This window comes from Oryzias latipes, chromosome 14 (assembly GCF_002234675.1).
Source record: "Oryzias latipes chromosome 14, ASM223467v1".
NCBI classification, from domain to species: Eukaryota; Metazoa; Chordata; class Actinopteri; order Beloniformes; family Adrianichthyidae; genus Oryzias; species Oryzias latipes.
The window spans coordinates 29,549,211-29,568,434 of record NC_019872.2 but is presented as its reverse complement, the minus strand read 5'-3'; the positions used below and the strand labels follow the sequence as shown (position 1 = coordinate 29,568,434).

Sequence of the window (19,224 nt, the reverse complement as noted above, 5' to 3'; positions counted from 1 at the left end):
GTAGATGCATCAGAATGGAGCAGAGCAGGGAGCTTATGGTGTATTTTCTACGTCACAAATATGATTTTCCTTAAACGGCTCTTTTAGTCTGCTCCCGATTCACAATTTAAATAAAAAATGCTGTCAGGAGCTCAAACTTCTCTATCTTTGTCCTTCATCATCAACAAAGTGCCTCAAGAACGTGTAAAAAAGAATTTTGATCAGAAAATGTGGTGAGCTGCAGAAAAAACCGGAGGTCCTTGAACGTCCCTCCACGTTTGTCCGTGTGGTCGTGAGGTCAAACGCTCGCCGTGGTTCTGATGTTGGAGAAACATCTCCTCAGGGGAAAGAACTCAGAACTACAGAAAGAGGAAACCATGTCACCATGACGACCCTATTTTGAACCGCAGCCATAAACATCAACTAGAATCGGAGGGGGGTGCAGCCTCAGACCCTGAGGGGGGGCGTCCTGCTTCTTTTCCATCAACCTCTCACCCTGATGCTGGAACACACCTGGTGCAGGTAATCAGGCCTGTGGGGTAACTCCGCCCCTTCTGTTTTGGGATCAAATCCTTCTTTCAAATAGAACCAGAATCTGACAGCAGCAGAACTCTGACTGCAGGCCTGAAGGAGGACAAGATTTCCTCCGTTTGTTCCCTAAATGCTCTGCAGACACAAACCCACGGCGATTAAAGCGCTGTGCCTACCTGCACACACACATCCAGCTTACCTACGCTCCCACCCTCTGCTGAGGGACCGCGGGGGCAATCGATACTTGTTATGAAAATATTATTGGCCTGCTTTAAGGTGATGGTGCATTAAAAAAACAGGTTCCGTGCTCTGCAGACATTTCTCAGAGCCGTTTTGTCCGGCTGTGCTTGAGCGGCGAGCACGGCGTGTCTGAGCTGCACATGCAATTATAAAGACATGCTTCCGTAAGCAGCCGTCGATAGTAACAGATGGAGTCGCAGGCTGCCGCTGAATATCCGTATGGATCTGCCACCGATGCCTTGGTGCATCTGACAAACACTTTGTGGTCAAGGGAAGGGGATAATTACCTGTGACCTCTGCTTGTAATTAACAATGAAATGCTCCGCATTGATGTGGGAGAACTGCAGCGGCTATTTTGTCTCCTCATTACTGGAGCGGCCTCCTCATCAGAACCTTTGCATTGGCCTCCACTCCAACATTAAATGTTAAGTAGATGATTAAAGCTCAGATAGCCTGGATTTTACCCAAAAATGAGTCACTTCATGAAACCTGGGGGGGTCAAGAATCTGCAGAGGTTCAGATAAAAGGCTTTTAAGATAACAGGGCAGAGTAAAAACCCTGATGAACCTCCAACAAGTCGTTCAAAGCTGAACCCAGTGATCTTGGTGCAGCCATCTGTGTTAAACATCACTGCTGGATCAGCTGCTGCTCAACGTGGATCGGATTCTCCACCAAACTCCGGTCCCAGCTGTCCTTACCGGTGAAAAACGGTCCAACTTCAACAGGGTCATGGACCGCTCAGTCAACCCGAGGAGAGAAAATTGTCATGTATGTCATAAGCGTGTGCAACGTCTTCCAAACTAGCGTTTCCATTTGTCTTCATTCTTTTGTTCCTCACTGAGACTGAGGAAAGCGTATTTTTAGGCTCGTCTTCGTGTCTGAGGTCAGATCTGTTCGTCTTCGGCGTCTCTGGATTCTGAATCAGACATTTATTTTCAGAGGAAATTTCGGAGGCGTTTGTTGGAAAACGGTGATGCATCCTCTTCTGATCAGAATGAAGTTGGCGAGCGAAAGCGGACACTCGCATGCATCATGCATGAGTGTCAGCACAGGCGTCCTGCAGCAGACGGGACGCATCTGGACCGGTCCTGCTCAGGTGTGGAGGCCGTCAGGTTGGGATTTAGGTTCAGAAACGTCTGAAAGGCTCCTATTAGGGAGGAGCAGGAGCTCAAAAGCCTCCTTTAGCTCCAGAATTTCACTCTTGTTTTGATATCCTGACCCTGCAGCCTGTGACTCAGCCCCTCCCACATCCAGCTGCTGCAGGCACGGGACTGTTCTCCTCCTTTAAACTGGTTCTAGTGTTCTTTGGGTTGTAAGTTTGACTGATTCTGTGTATTTTTTATTGACGTTTCTGTTGAGGAATCCGTCGTCACTTTTACGATCGTGTCATGAAGAGGAGCTGAAGGCAGAATAATGAACAGAAACGGTCTCATTAAGAAACATGGGCTCTCATTGGAGTTGATTGGAGTGCCCACGCCCCCACACACACACGTATGCTCCCCAACCTGACATGAACCAGGAGCTATCAAATACTGTAGTCTCTCCAATGACCACAGGAGGCAGGTTTCCATAGAAACTCCACAGAGTTTTAGTTGTTAGAATCTGCCGGGCTTCTGGCAGATTTCATTTCACACGCCTACCTCATGGTAGTCTGGACAACTGTCTCCTTGGTTTCTGACCCCACCCATTGTGACTCCATTGTTTTTTTGGGACTTTGATGATGTGGGCGGGGAAAACTCTAGGCGGCGTGCCCCTCAGAGTCTTCAGAGTCCAGAGTGGTTCTGGTTTGATGCGTCTCAGGTTTCCTGTGGATCCGACTGGTTTCAAAAGTAGAAAAATTCTGGCAAAGTCCGACTAAAGGATGGAAGTGAAGATCAAGAAGCCTCAGTTCAGATGAAAATAATCCGAGTAAAATTAAGTTTTAGTTTAGTCCAATGAAACAAATGTTCACCTAATTATTGAAACTGGAATTATATTTAAGAATATTGGAGCGACTAACACAGGAATAAAGGTTTGAAATCAGCACAGCTCCTGGGCTTGAGTTCCTACATGAAAGCTGCTCCTGTTGCTGCTCCTCCTCTATGGGGAGGTGTCACTCTGGGAGGTGGTGTGCAGCTGTAGCTCCAGGAGGTGTGAGCTAGACTCAAGCGCGCTGCAGCTTCTGTGAGCCGAGTCTGGTTGAAGTCCATCCCCAGAGCCTGAAAAAGCCCCCATTACCCCCCCCACGCTGCCTCTGGCTATGGCCAACACAAGCAAACGTGGACAAAGACTCTGGAGACACACGAGGTCAGAAATGATGGGATGAAACCTGCAGCCGCTTCTGCTTCCAGCTCCTTCCAGAGAGAAAAAGCCCAAAGATGTTTTCCGTCTGTGAATGTTAACGAGGAGCAGCAGGAGCAACAACCTCAGGTCTGCACGGGGAGGACTGGGAGGTCTGCACGGGGTCAGACAAATGTCATCATGGCGTCTCACGTGGAGACAGGGGGACGTCAGTCTCCTTGAGCAGTAGTGCAGACCAGGGCTGCCCCAACATACCAGTCACTCAAATGAAAGGGGGGGGGGGGGGGGGGTTGTTGGGCCTGGACAGGTGAAGCTCACAGAGGTCGTCTGTTTCTCTTACAGCATTCATTTAATACATGAATGAAACAAACGCTTCTCTGACTTCCAGTGAAAAATGAGAAGAGAGACTGATAAAGGAAACTAAAACTGAGACGTGGAAAGATCAGTTCTGAGAATTCATGCTGATCCAGGATCTGTCGTCTCATCCGTCTGTCAAACGTTAACCAACAGGCTTGGATCCATAGAGTTGGACTATAGCTTTTTGTATTTCCATCTTATTTGTCATTTCCGTTCTCCGCGTCTCTCGTTTCGATTATCTTCTGTTTTTTTTTACTTTGTGGCTCACAAATCCTGAAAATTGAGATTTGAAGGATGAAGCCTTCGCACAAGGCCTCATTCACATAAAGACACGGACCCCCCCTTCCCACAAATGGGCATCCTAAAGAGACGGAGGCTGAATGTAAAGAACGGACGCTGGGATGAATCCCTGCAGGGTTCCAGAATGAGGCAGGAAGGCTTCTGGTTTGGACTCTGGTCCGTTTAGCACGGGTCGGTTCTGCATGCGGCTCAGGAGGATTTCATGCTCCTGCGGCGCTCGGCTCCTACCAGGCCCTGTTAACTGCAGCTGACTGAAGCTGACTGAATCTTCAGGGAAGATAAAAACTCAAACTCCCATGAGCCTCTGCTCAGTTTCTCACTTTGCTCTTCACTTTGACTACGTTTCAGAAAAGCTGATCAATGAATCCTGCAGGATCCATCCGTTCAGTGATGCAGAAGTCCAGTTTGAGCTTCAGACGTCAGTTTCACTTTGACTTGAGGTTCAGAGGAGTGTAGTTTTGTTTTGTGCAGTACATTAGTTATATTTACTCAGTTACATTTACTTAATGAACTTCTTTGTGAGAATGTCACACTCCTGTACTTTAAATGTTTAAGGTTTTTATTGTGTTTTGAACATTTGGAGACATTAGAATTCAAACACAAGGTTCCTTTTTGTCTACTTAGGTCAGAGTTTTCCTTAAATGTTCAGATAAAGTTTGGATTCTGCTTGGAAAAAGGAAATGTGCTTCATGGCAGGAAGTAAGGTCAGAGGAAGTTCCGCCCTCATCCTCCAGGTTGCGTCCCTAAACTCTAAACTCTAGTAAAAAAATAAAATAATAAAAAATAAAGGAGAATTTTTAGATTTGTTCATGTCTCCTTTTAGGCTTCTATAGGTGATCAAAAGTGTGAGAATTATAATAAACATTCTGACCCTTTGAGATTTGAATATTGGTTGCAAACAGACGTTTGTGACGTCTAAAATCATGATTCTTCATTCTTCACAGCTTCCTGAATGGTTTCCTCGCAGCCCCCATGCCCCCCCCCCAGCTGAAACAATGGAGGACTCCCACCATGATGAGACATAACGATGTGTGAAGCCGTTAAGCAGCTCATCACAAACTGGAGCTGACGATGATGATGATGAAGATGATCTCACAGGAAGAAACACAAACCTTTTACTGTATAAAAGTGACCACTGACAATCTGAGTGTAAACACCATATGTTGTTGTTCGCAAATTCCTGTTTTTTTGGTCAAACTTTATTGACAAAGGTAAGAACAATGTTGGATATGCTGCTTTCTTATTGGTTTCAATTCCAATAAATAAAAGGAGAAGGGTTTGTGGGCGGAGTTTGGTTTGTATTAATGATTGACACTTGTGTGGACCTTCCAGCTGGATTTAACATCAAGTCACCCCCCCCCCCCCCCAACGTTACCTTCCAGTAGAGCCGTTTTCTCAGACATCCCTGACTGACAGCGCTTCATAAAGGATTTGAGAACATGTCCAAAAGCTCCGCCTACTATGTGGATGTGAGCCTTATGGCCCCGCCCTCATCAGAGGACAGAAGCTCTGCCAGGTCTTCTGAAGAACCTGATACACGTCAGAACTGATCCAACTGGAAGCCGTACATGATACCGGGCCTCAAGCAGGAACAGGACCGGACCTTCAGGCACTCTAACAGGATCCATATCATCTTAGCAAACATCTTACGGAGCTTAAGAAACAAACAAACTGTTGGGCTGTAAATATTTGTGGTCTAACATCCAGCTGAAGATGCAGTCCGTCTCCGTCTGGACTGAGACCAAGACTTTTCACTGCAGCTGGTGGGGGGGGGGGGCACTGAACGTTTCTTTTTACTTTTTATTCTGATCTTAGTGAATTTAACAACTGACAGTGTTTTATGCTTTGGGGATTATTGGTTGAATGCTATAAATCCTCCTGTTTCTCTTTATTCTAGTATCTTCCACCGTGTTCTGACGCTGAACTTCTACAATCATCTATTTTAACCATCCAACTATTCAAACGTTCAGCTCTTTCAGCTTTTTCCAGCAATAACTTTTCCAGGATTTTTGCCTCCATTGAAATACATGGGAATCCTTGGTGCGAAAGCTCGCTGGTTCGATACCCGGCTCTGGCATTTTTCACCAACATATCTGTTTTGTTATTGTGCTTTTTTCCCTTTATTTATTTATGGTCAACTTTGATAATTTCTTTATTTCTTTAGCCATTTATTACCCTTCAAGTTTCCTTTTCATTCAGCAACATAGCATCAACCTGCAGTTTCTTCTTCTAGTTATTACTTTTAATATTTTTAATGTCATTTTAGGATCCTGGAGCAATGGATGGACTTGCAAGTTCCCACGGGATTAATAAAGTAATCCCTCCCTCCATCCATCCATCCATCCATCCATCCATCCATCCACCTCAACACCGTCAAACAGATGTAAAGGACAGACAAATGGTCAAGTCATAAACCACATACGAAGAATTAAACGATAGAAAATCCCAAATGATTCCCTTTTCCTTGGGTTTCTTTGAGCAGCCTGGCTGACACTTTGCTCCTCCCCTGTGGGAGCAGCTGGGGGGCATTTCTAACAACCTAACCATCTAAGGACTGACAGCAGAAGACTATTACATGCTGGCACCAGCAGCGGGGTCTCTGACCTTCGCCTTGAGTGCTGCACTGCCTCAGAGGCGCGAGGACGCCGTGAAAAATGGTCATGCAGCAGTTTCAAACCAGCGTCTGTCATGAACCTTTTAGGAGGGTAAAGAAAAAAACACAAACTTGTTCTGCAAATAAAGATGTTTGTGAAGGAACAAAACGTTACAGAAATAAAGTTGAGATGTTATAAAGAAGAAAACTGTTCCCATGCCTGCAGGACACTAAATTAATCAGTAAATCTCATATATTAATGCGAACTCCAATAGAAATCCATAATGTGAAGCAGCAAATAGTATGTCAGGCAGGGCGGCGGTTCTGCCGCTCCATCATTCTTTATAAATGATAATGACAGAAAAACACGTTATTGTTCTGATTCTGACTTCAGATGTTAACGTCTCCAGTTTCTTTCAAACGCAGAAACACGACGTTTCCCAGAAGAAGAAACTTCTGCTGCTTTAGTAAGACGTTGGTCTACCAGCAGGTTTGCACAGAGTTCCAGCAGACAATCCTTGCAGTTCAATATCACGTGACGCGTTTCAAGACTCCAAAGGTAAACTAAAATGTGATGCCACATAACGGGGTTACATAAAACTGAAGTTCTGACGAGACGCTTCTCCCTCTATTGACATCATAACATCCTCTTTGACTCCAACAGACGACAACAGAAATCTGAAAAGAACGATACGTAGGCAGGGCCCTGCCCTCGGCCAGCAGGGCCCCTCCCTCGGCCAGCAGGGCCCCTCCCTCGGCCAGCAGGGCCCCTCCCTTGTTGTTGAGTTGTCTTTATAAAATTACAGAACCAAAGTTTTCAGAAATACTGAACTCAAATTCAGGTCTGGAGTCTCTGCGATGTGACAGAAGTCCGTTCTTTAGGTCACATAAAGTCCAAGTAGAACATAAATCAGAATTTGCTGCATTTTCTAGAAATTCTTATTACCGTATTTTCCGGACTATAAGTCGCACCGGAGTATAAGTCGCACCAGCCCAAAGATGCATTATAAAGTAGAAAAAAAAAACAGATAAGTCGCACTGGACTATAATTCGCATTTTGACGGGAAATTTATTTCACAAAATCTGAGACCAAGAACTAACAATTTACTACTCTACTACTTACTACTCATTTAAAACTGAGCTGGCATTTAGTGGTTTATAATAATCCCAGTTAATTTGGTTTTTGCTTCCTGTCTCTGTGGATCAGCAGAAGGAGAAGTTCCACATGTTCTTTCTCTGAGAACATCAGTTTCACTCACAGAGCAGCACCAGAACCGGGCCTGCAGCCTGGACCGCTCCACCCCTGCAGGATTATCACAGATTGAGGCTCCTCCCAGTTTGGATGAATGCTAGGCTCTTGCCGCTTCGCCCCAGACCTTCCTCCTCCTGCATCATCAGTCAGACATGTGCTTTTATCAGCTGTGACAATGAAGATATCGTGGGCGGCGGAGGACAGACGGATCATCAACCGTCAGCAAAGGAGAAATTACAGCGACCAACACGAGAAACTTCACTGAGATAAGAAGCATTTGATGCATGAACAAGAAGAAGCAATGTAGTGAGGCTGACAGGAGCGTTCACAATCATTTACTGCAAAACGTCCAGAGATCAGCCGTTTGATTCATGTCTGAAAACTTCCTCGAAGAGGAGAAACGCCTCATTACCCCAAAGTGAAACCACTGAAACCAACCGTCTGCAGCAACGGAAGAACGCCACTTGATCAAACCTACGTAGTAATTAACCCTTCCAAGCAGCATTTACTCGTTATGTAGTGACAAATCTACAAACCCACCAAGAAAAATAAATAAAAAAGCGTCTACACATCTAATACTACACATGTACCTTCAAGTACATTCTCCCAGAACATACAGTTCAAAAACATTTAGTTTCCTTCGTTGAGAAGTAGATTGAAAAAAGGACAAATTCTTCCCTGATGTCCAAACCTAGTTTCTCCTTTAGGGGTTGATGTGTTTAGACACTTTTCATGAAGCCATCTCTGCATTTGCTAGGGTCTTAACGTCCGGAGGGTCTCTGAGGAAAAAGCCTCAGCCGCAGGCGTCCGTCAGAACCCAAATTAAGTTCTCCGGTCAGAACATGTTTTCCGCTCAGGACGTGTTCTCAGCGGACCGGCAGCCATTCATGAAGCAAACATGAACCAGGCTCAACCTGATCAGACAAAAGCCTGGGAACCCCGTTGGTTTATCTGTAGGAAAGTGGGACGTTTCATTTGGCAGAAACCGTTTTCATGCTCAGTTTCTGCCCCCTTAAACTTTCTGTTTATTGATTTTTTAAGTTTGCATCACAAACAACTCTTGCAAAAGAGGCAGAGCCAGCTCACCGCCGGGGTTATCAGCGTGGTCGACTGCAGACAGACGGGCCGACTGGGACTTCATCTGTTCTGCGACGCAGGGTCACGCGGCCGGCGGCTATTTTAAGATGGAGGTTAACAAAATGTCACCAGCTGGAAACAGGATTGACGGAGCAGCAGATGTTGGAGAGCTGGCATCGATCCGAGCAAACTGCCAGGCCAGAGATGCTCCTGCTGCCAAACACCCACATTTAGTCTCCATCCTTTCCCATCATCACGGCCTCTCAGACACAAGACCAGCTTTAGTTACTTCTGAGGACGCGACAGCGCCGAGAACGGAGCAACGAGCTGCAGGAGAACCCTGACGGAGCATCCCCGTCCACTGATGACAAGCAGGACGGACTCACACCAACTACCCAGGTCCACCTTTGTCAGGTTAGGACATGATCAAGAAAGTGGACGGAACAGCCTGAAGTATGGCAAGCCAAAAGGGTCAGAATTTGAAAGGAATTTGCTTTAAAAAACTGAAGGACAGAAAAATCTGCAAGAATCTGAACCAGAAATGTTACTTGGCAACACTTTATAATAAGGAGACTTGGGTTAATGTTAGTTAATGCATAATTAAGTATTAACTATTAGAGTGCATTTCCCAATGTTTATTGCTTCATTTGTTATTAACTGTATTACTTAATGCTATTGCATTTAGTAATACAGTTAATAATGGAAAGCAATCCCTAACAGTAGCTGTTAACAGTATGTTATTGTTAATTTAATTAATGCTTAATTTTACGTACACTAACATAAAGGAACCCTCGTGGTAAAGTGCTGTCCGTTAGTTTTAGTTGTAAACATTTAGATGCACCTCTGGTGTGTCCTGGTGAGTGTCCGGTTCAGGGACAGTAGACGGCGGTGGGAGCTTGTCCAAAACGACGTTCCATCCTCTGTTGTTTCTGTTGGAGGAGGGAAAACTTTCAGCTGGCAGTCCTGTCGGCTTGGAGGCCAAACGGTTCACCAAGCTTCACCAGCCTAATGTGGGCAGCCCGGACCATCGGGCCACCAAGAACGCAGCGGCTGAAAGAAGTCAAAAACATCCCATGTGACTGATGGACCGCTGACAACATGGAAAAGATTTCCTGATAACCAAGTATTTTTGGATTGATAAAGCGGCTGTGGTACAGCGGTAGGGTGGTCAACCTCTGATTCGATTCCCGCCCTGCCTGCCCATGTGTCAAAGTGTCCTTGGGCAAGACCCTGACCCCCACCTTGCCTCTGGTGGAAGGATGGCGCCAGCGTCCATCAGTGTGTGAATGTAAAGCGCTTTGGCCTATGAAGAAGGTAGAAAAAGCGCTTTACAAGTATGCGCCATTTACCATTTAAAGACCTGTCCCAGTGAGTCTATAGATGAAAGACTTATTTACAATAATACAATAAAAACCATGTTTGACTAAAAGTTCCACATTTTTATCTTCTGATCCACCGTCAAAGTCTTCCCAGTCGTCTTTTCGTTACATTTATGTCGTTTTTAGCCACAATCTAAAAACCTGTGTCGCTATCAGGAGTTCATTAGAAATTCACCACTGAACTGTTGGCACGGAGCAACCCCGCCCCCCTTTTCCCTTCTTAGTCACGTTGGGCGTCTTTGTCAGTACTCGGCTGTGTAGCTTGTAAGGCTTACATTTGACATTAAATCCTGTTTATCTGCTGTGTCTCCATCTTCACTGAGATCTTTGTCAAAATTTCATTTTGTATCTTTCAATCAAAGGCAGAAACAAAATAGGTTTCATAATCTACCTGTAGATTAAACATTTATAGAATCCAAGCACCTTGCCCATTTTACATGTACAACAGAAGATGTGACTTAAGCAAACACACAGCGGTTCTAGTCAGGTGAGGCTTCCAGGCGTACCTGTCGGCTGCATTGGGGCTGCGGAGAGCAGAAACAGCAAAGCTGTGTGCAGAAAGTCCTCCATCCTCAACACTTGATTGACTGTGACGCTAAACTTCTTTGATCCGCCGTCTATCAGAAAATTGTCATCTTGTCAGGCGTAACCCGTGTTTCAGAGGAGCTCCCCTGCTCTGTGCAAAATTCACAACCAAAGCCACGAGCAACAAAGGCATGAGGAAACCGTCAAAGGATTGCAGCAGGATTGCAGCAAACTTTGCTCTTCAGAAGGTTTTTCTCTCTTTCTAACCATCCATCACTTTGGGGTCCTGGTTTCTTTGCGCCTCCCTTTTCTAACTTCAGCCTTCTCTGCCGGCTTTGTGGCCTGGACCTTTTTTTTCAGAAAATGTACCCCTTTTCGGAAATCTTCAGAGGCTGAATAGTTAGGAAAGCACGGGGATTGTGGGAGTTCAGTGTCACATCGAAAAAAGGAACAAGAATCTGTATTTCTATTCGTACATAACAATCCCAGAGGAGATCCATTTTAATCCAGTCTTCTGTGGCCACAATAACTTAAACAGCTGAGAAAGAATCTCTCCAGGCATTTTCTTTTGAATCATCTTTCCACCCAAATGTGACCTTCAGAAGGACCCTCAAGAAAACGCTTCAGACTGTTAAAGAAGAGACTCCCAGATCATGTCGGATGACAACGGTCCTCCACTCACTCAGAAGGACAAGCTCAAACTCCACTCTCTTCTCTTTGCCATCATATGATTTCTCCAGTTTCATAAATCAAGGGTGAACCACTTTTTTACAGTTCCTGCTTCAGAACCGGCTGCAAACATCCAAACGTGTCCTTTTCTTTTTCAGTCCATTGATGAAGCCTCCTGAATGAGATTTTCCAGAGACGTCCACACCTGGATCAATGAGAACCTTCAGCGGCCCTTTTCAGCCCATATCATCACAGCTCCACCACCATCTGAATTCCAAATGTTCTTCTTTCATGTCGGTGTTCCGGTCAAACAGCTCCGCTGTCTGTCCAGAGAACATCGTCTGATGTAATGGACCTGAACAGGTGTGTCCTGCCATTTTTCAGTATCGTGTTTCAGACGTTTCTGGGATGTAATAAGTAAATCAACATGGTTCTGCAGCCTTAAGGGTGATTGGTTCCTACAGATCAGCAGGGATGATGCAGCCGATTCTGCTGGAGCTACAGAAAACCTGCTGAAGGCCATCAGGCTGAAGTCTGAGACAATACCGGACTTTGACCAGAACCGGCCACGTCAGCTGTGCTCTGTGAACCAAGGAGACCTTGGAAGCTCAGCTTCATGTATGACATGTCTAGAATTAGAGGTATTTTGGAGTTCCTCTCATTTCAATCCCCTTATCTTGCTTCTCTATCCTCTATGCTCTTTTTTCCGAGCATTTAGACCCCTTAAGCTGTCTGCCATGAATTAGGAGGAGGGCTTAAAAAGATAAGATGCAACAGCGAGGAGAAGTCCGCTTTACCAAGGAAGCTAAATTAAAGTTTTTTTTCTGTTGCTTCATTTTTCTTTACTGACAAGATAGCAGCCAACTCCTCTAATGAGAGCAATTTCTGAAGGGCAGGAGGTGCAGGAGGAAATGAATCAAATCCAAGAGTCAAGGATGAGGAGGGCCATAAAAGAAGTGACACCAGAGAAAACGCTCATAAAAGCGAGAACAGACATTCCAGCCGACACGCCGGATGGCGTGGAGCGAACGTGCAGCCGTGGCTTGAAGGGGCTCCTCCATCACGCCATATCACCGCCATTCGTCAGCTCCCTCGCCGCCGCTGCTGTTGCAGAACAGCACAGAGTTATCACACCGATAAACCTGTTCTGCATTTTCACCAGCCGTTCAGATCTGTTCAGATCCTCACTGATGTTTGCTTCTCATTTTGGGGAACAGTCACATGAAAGGGGAACACCTGGATCCGCACCGGACCTTCAACACAGCGGCCGTCAGCCTGCAGGAGCTCAAGGAAGTTGCACTTCAGCGGAATGAAGGCGATAAGAAGAGAAAACCTGCTTTTCCGACTGAGGTTGTGGAGAAGCCAGGTTCCTCTGCATCTTCCTCATCGCCATCAGAGCTTTTCACAGGAGGGAACACCTCTGCTGTCAATCAGAACCATTTGACCCAGAGAGCAAACCTGCTACTCAACAGCGCCTGTGGAGGGGGCCACGCCCTCACTCATCCAGAAAACGGGTCACGGGTTTGGGTCCAACGGAACGTCTAAAGTTGTGATGATGGAATATGTTTGGTTTGTTGCTTTGCTGCAAATTCAGCCCTAAAGGGGGAAGATCCTCCATGATTCCCTGACAGCAGCCGTTCCGCTGTGGTCCGAAACAGCCACAGAAGAACAACAGAACTCTGAAGTCCGTCCTGACGTCCCCACCCTGCAGAGGAACCAGGACCTTGTGGTGATCCTAGGGTTCGATGCTTGAACGTCTGCAGGTCCACACAGACAGGACAACCGTCATGTCCAGGACACGACTTTAGACTGGGAGCTGCTGAGACAGTGGGACGTCTCTGCAGGACAGGCTGCTGAAACCCTGGACCCTTTCAGGAGTTTGAACACAGCCCTGCACGTGAAATCTCAACAGCATGGTGGTGTTTGGGTGGAGCCTGGAGGAGGAAATAAAGCTCAGTTGACCAGTAACGGTTTGTGAGGGACAACAGTGCGGTTTGCCTCTTTGATCTGCCCCCAAACAAAAAGAGAAATGTTTAGCATTTTTATGGTTATTGTGCTCTGAGGTTCCGTTCTGCGTTTGGATTGGTGCACTGTGAAGGATGAAGGTGATTGTGGGTGGAGTCTGTGGGAGAACGGATATTGTCTACTGTTCTGGCCGACTCTGGTGTGATTAGAGCTGACAGAGACCGCTCCAGCAGACAAAAGCCCGTCTGCAGTATTTTTACTTTTAAAATGTATTTCACTGAGATCCCCTCCGTTTCCTGAAACAGAGTTTACAGACGGCGGTCCGTCTTTGGTGCTTTTCCGCTCTGCTGTTCCTTCAGGAAGACGGCGTTTCCTCGTTTATCGTGGGAACTACATTCTAAAAATAGCCTGCGATGGACAAAAATCCCATAAGTAGTCATCTTTATTCTTTTATAATTCTTAACATTTTCAGGCCTCCTCACTACAAACTTTATCCACTTTTCCCAGACAGACACGAACATTTTCAGACTTTTCTCTCTCGTTTAAACTCAAAGTTCAAACCTCCATAGAAAAATTATTATAGAACAAAAAACAAAGAATTGATTTTGTAGATTTGGTAAATGGAACCATTCTGGAGACACAACACAGAGGAGACTGAGTGACAAATTCAAGGGGTCGCATGCAGAGAACTGGAGTCACGGCTAACGGGACTTTAACGTCACGCAGAGCTTTGGTGATGAAACTTCATGACTCGGTCCTGCATCCATCACAGCTGAGGTTCACCTCAAACTCCGGACGAAAACTTTGGGTGAAAAATCGGATTAACTTAGCTTCTTCACCTCACAGGTGAATAATTAACACAAAGCCATTTGTTGTCTGTTATCTGCAGATGCAGGCTGAAGAAACAACCGAGGCCTCCTCAGCTGAGGCCCAGAGAAACAATAAGTGCTGCTGCTTATCTGCTGCGACTCACTTCAGGTTTAAATCAATAGCAGAGACTCCACTCTTCTGTTGGAAGCTTTGGAAAATCAAAATCCATGAAAAGGGGCAGACAAGGACAAATCCAATCTAGAAAATGATGACTTCAATGAATTTGTGCAGCGTTGGACGTCTGGATCCTATCCTGCAGGGAGAAACTTCCCAGCTTCTCTGGTTCCACTGGGTCCAGATGTCTTTGAGGACAGAGACGTGATGTGGATGGAGACCAAAGCTCGGGACGATCCTCCAAAAACAGTCCAAAGTCTCCCAGGAAGATCATTTTCTACTACATGAATTCCCTTCCTTTTAAAGAGACCTGAACCCAACACGTCCACCCGAAGGAGTCTCACCTTCACTCCACGGTCTAAACACCCCTTCCTCCTGTTCTATAACTCTGGAACAAAGACGGTGAAGAGACGCCATGATGCTCCCTGAGGAAATCCATGGGAGACACATCCCGCCTCTGGGCTGATGTGACAATGCAAAGTGACGCAAGCTTCACTGCTCGCCATCGCGGTCTGAACGCCATCCATCAGCAAACACGGGAACGAGGGATTCATGTGATGAATTATGTCTGTGCTCAGAAAGACAAACTTCTTTTTGTTGAACATAATCCTGAAAGGAAGTTGTAGTCCAGGTTCTGGCAGAACTCTGCTCTCATTAAGGTCAGAACTGGATGCTGAGACCTCTTTGACGATGGCTGACGGCCACAGCGTCAGCATTTTACAAACTGAGCGATGAAGAAACACTTTGGGCCTGATGAAGCAGACGATAAACATCCATTTGTGAGAAGCTGCAGTCTGATTCAGCAGCTCTTCCCCCATCAGCTGTTCACCTTCACCTGCTGCTGATCCACAAACACCACCGACAGATCAAGGAGGGAGCCATGTTTGTGTGGTCATTGCACTCTAGCCTCCATAGGTGACTCGCGGCGCACGCACACGAATGATGATCAGTCCCAGGTCAGCAGGCAGCCCCTGAAACGCTGCTGGCCTTCAGAAGCACTTCTCCTCCGTGAGGTTAGGTGTGTGAAAGGATTCGGATCAGAACCCCAGCGTCCCTCTGGGTCTTTATGTACTTGTAGAACAGAACCACAGAAGCCTTAATGGGACACAGAACTGGACTTTCATCCAGAACATTTTGGTTCCTTCCTCAGCAGCAGGGAAATAGTTCAGATTCTGTTTCTGTATTTGAGTCTTCAATGGTTGCGTTTTAAAACAGCAAGCACAAAAAAACAAGCAACATCAATGACTTCAATAAATTAGTAATTTTTACTTCATATATTAATTCTTTTTTTTTTAACTCCATTTTACTGAATCTTCCTCATCTGTATGAACGTTCTTTTTCTGTAAATGCTGTGTAACACCCATCCCATGTACCTAGATGAGTAACCCTTTGTTATTATGTCGTAGTACTAGGGTCGGTGTCCTACATTCAATATGTTGATTATTAATTCATGCATTCAATCATCTTCTGCTGTTTTATCCCTTTCGGGGTCACGGGGCTGCTGGAGCCTATCCCGGCCACTTATGGGTGAAGGCAGGGGACGTCCTGGACAGGCCCCCAGTCTGTCACAGGGCCACACATATCACACACCCACTCACTCACACCTAGGGACAATTTAGAGGAACCAATTGACCTATGAAGCCTGTTTTTTGGATGGTGGGAGGAAGACGGAGACCCCAGAGAAAACCCACACATGCACGGGGAGAACATGCTAACTCCACACGGAAAGGCCCCCGTTGGTGTTCAGGTCCCCCAGCCGGGACTTGAACCTTCTTACTGTGAGGCAAGAGCGCTAACCACCGCTGCACCGTGCAGCCCCTATTTTGATTACGTTAGGGGTAAACTGGAAATACGAAAAAAAAATTAAAAAATAACTACCGTAATTTCCGGACTACAAGCCGCTACTTTTTTCCTGCGCTTACAGCCTTGCGGCTTATTCAGTGACGCGGCTAATTTATGGATTTAATTGGCGGCCGCCATGTACGTACTTTCGACCTCAGTGAATAGTTTGAATTCTCTATCTAACACCAAGCACGAGGCATTTTTATTCAACACACCTCTTAGCAGCCAAACAGCATGGACCTTAGTTCAGGTCTTAGACACTTCAGTCATGGTTCAACAAAATGAAACACGCATGCCCGGCCGCATCCCAGAATCCTTTGGGGCCATTAGACCCAACGTGCACGTGATCGCCTCTACATTATGATGAAGCTTTCAAGTTAAAAGCAATCGTTAAAAGCAGCGTAAAAAAGTCCACCGTCACCAACGGGTTTGGAAAAGCCGGTTTGCTGCGTGACGGAGAGAACAGCGCATGGAGTGAATTTACACTCCATTTACGGTTTCTAAGGAAACCGTAAAAGCGGAATTTTGCTTTGAAAAGCTCACAGCCTCCGTGTGAGCTGGAGACATCTTCTCCTGCTGATTGAGCTGCGGGTCGATGGCAGTCTGATGGCTCCCACACGTAACAACGCACCCGCCCCTCATACACAAAACGTACAGTATAAAGTCCGATTGCTTTGCACAGAAACGATTTGCTCCGTCCACCGGCGCTACGGGGACGAAGTGCTCCTCCTTGAAGCCGCCCTGGCCAGAGGTGTCGGAGTAGATAGGAAGGGGAGACAAGGAGCGCGCGGGGCGGGAGCGGAGCGCAGAGGCGTCCGCGGAGTGCAGAGGCTTCTGAATTCTGACGCACGCGCCGCACTGAGGCGCGCGTATCGCGCTGAGGCGCGCGCTTTTCAGTCGCCGCTGCTTTATTTTACCGTTGTGTTTTCTAACCAGTCCTGTTACTCCCATAACGCTGCTGCGACACAAGCGGAAGGAGAGCTGTACCCGTTCACCCCTCCATGCACTGCTGCTACTTGCTAATTCTTAAACACGTACAACAGAATGGCGAGCCGGGCATTGGCCCCGCCTTTAGCCCCTAAGACTCATGGGAAATGTGGAATCGCGGATGTTAAATTCCTCATCATAACTGAGGGATGTAATGTTGATTATATGGTTACTGTTTGTAATTTTATGTATGATACCTAGATTGTCAATAAGTAAAAAAAAATGAAATAAAAACACCATAACTGAGGGACTTGTGAACAGAATAGAGGTCCATGCTGTTTGACAGATGTCGATACACTCAAATACATGAGCCAGAGGCAAAACTGGCACCACCCACAATGTGCTAATGAATTGCACTCACTCTGGGATGCTGGGCGTGATCTGTCAGGATGACAATATCGGCTAACACATGCGCGGCTTGTACTCTGACGCGGCTTGTGTATGTATAAAAGCAGTCAAACACGTGAATGTGGGTGGGTGCGGCTTGTAATCGGGTGCGCTTTGTAGTCCGGAATTTACGGTACATTTATTATAGAGAAAATGCTGGAAAATGGCTGTGCCTCCACTTAACAGGAATTTTGCAACATTAGAATTTTCCTACTAAGAAAAGTTTGAATTTAAACATTAAAACGTTTTTTTTTTGTCTTCTTTTCTTTTTTAAATGAACCCCCACACAGTTAAAAGAAAAAAATTACAGTTTTTGGTAACAAAAAGGGGGTGGGGCAATCAGTTCCTTAGGAACTAATGTGTTTAGTCCCCCCCTTTTTCTCCTTTTACTTTGTTTTTGTTGCAGGCCTGATCGGTGCGTTGTGGCCAAAAACTCGTGCACGTACTCACGTAGCTGATGGTTGGGGCAACTGTTGGCGGGCTAAAAGGCTACAGGCCTTCATGATGCGGCTGCGCAGCGGGACGGAGGAGGCGGGAATCTGAGGTCTGTGATCGGCTCAGACGAACGGCACGGTGTGTTCAGCCTTCCACAAAAAAGATTAGTCTCTGGTCAATCGCATAAAAGTCCCCTTTAGAACTTTGAACGTTAGTTTTTGGTTGTTTTTACCTACATAGTAGTGAGATTAACCCAATACGTTACACTTAACATGCTAGCTAGTAATTAGCATTTCGCTTCATATGTAGCCATGGTGCCAAAACGATCAGTTTAAACACATCTAACAAAATCATTACTTACATGACAACAGTTCCCACCATTTTACAAAGAAAGTTGACTCTGCGTCGAACTTGAAGAGAATCGTGGCAAACAACCTTTCAGCTCCGCTCCTCACCGCGGTCTGCCGCTCTCTGCCCGGCAGTGAGCTGGTTTTTCCATTAGGACACACCCACTTATCTCTGATTGGATGGAGCATTAAACAGACAAATAACATAAGTCAAATCCTAGAATTAACAAAAGATGCATACAGGTTAGGTTGAGGAGCAAAAGAACACTTTTACAACATACAAGACCAAACAAACTTGATGCCCAATGGAACTAAAAAACAACTTGTTAACCAAACCCTACAAGCAAGCGGCCATTGAACATTTTTTAACAAATAATACGTATTTATCTTTTAAAACTATGGAAGTATGTCTGACCTAAATAACATATTCATGTTTTAGTGGCTTAGTCTAATTTTTTTATTTTATTTTTCAAATTTTGACTGGGCTATAGTTTGTACTGTACATTTTAAGATGATCCGTGGGTTTACCTCTAATACCCTCAAGAGTTAAGGGAAACTGGAAAGAAAAACATACAAACCAACCATGAAAATGTTGTCTGACATTAAACCTAAAAACGTTCAGCCATCACTGCTTCAGAATACCGTCTTCACTCACAAAACACTGAAACCGTCACATGTAGGTGGAGCGCGTAGATCGACTTTACCTGAGTCTCATCCTGATGATCCACGGGGGGGGGGGGGGGGGGGGGGGGGGGGGGTAAAAGGAGGAGTGTCCAGAAGAACCTGGATCAGAAAAACAGCTTCCAGGTCATGGTGGACATCAATAAACTCCAGAACCTCCTACCATCAAAGTCAGACTCTTGACTTCTAATCCGCAGTTTTTTCACCCATCCTGGTTCACCTTTTCCTCCATCAGGCTGGAGCTCCTGATCCAAATGGTTGGTCCTGTTCCTCAGCTGCTGTTGAAGCTTTGATACGGTGACCTTTGACCTGAAGGACTGCAAAGACCTTTGAGGCTGCTGAAACTTCCATGAGAAATGGAAGAGAAACTAACACTCCTGTGTTAGTTTCTCTTCACTGGATCCCAGTTTATTC

General features: G+C 45.8%; 1 protein-coding gene across 1 annotated transcript in view; it reads right to left on the bottom strand.

Annotated features, from left to right (window-relative positions):
• The window catches only part of sgcd (sarcoglycan delta), a 198,058-nt gene extending 179,814 nt beyond the window's left edge, over nt 1-18,244 (bottom strand). The window contains exons 1-2 of the mRNA XM_023962866.1: nt 18,144-18,244; nt 9,451-9,659 (exon numbers count right to left, since the gene is read on the bottom strand). The gene's annotated coding sequence lies outside the window, so the exon portion shown is untranslated. The remainder of the gene's footprint in view (nt 1-9,450; nt 9,660-18,143) is intronic.
• Between the last annotated feature and the right edge of the window lie 980 nt (nt 18,245-19,224).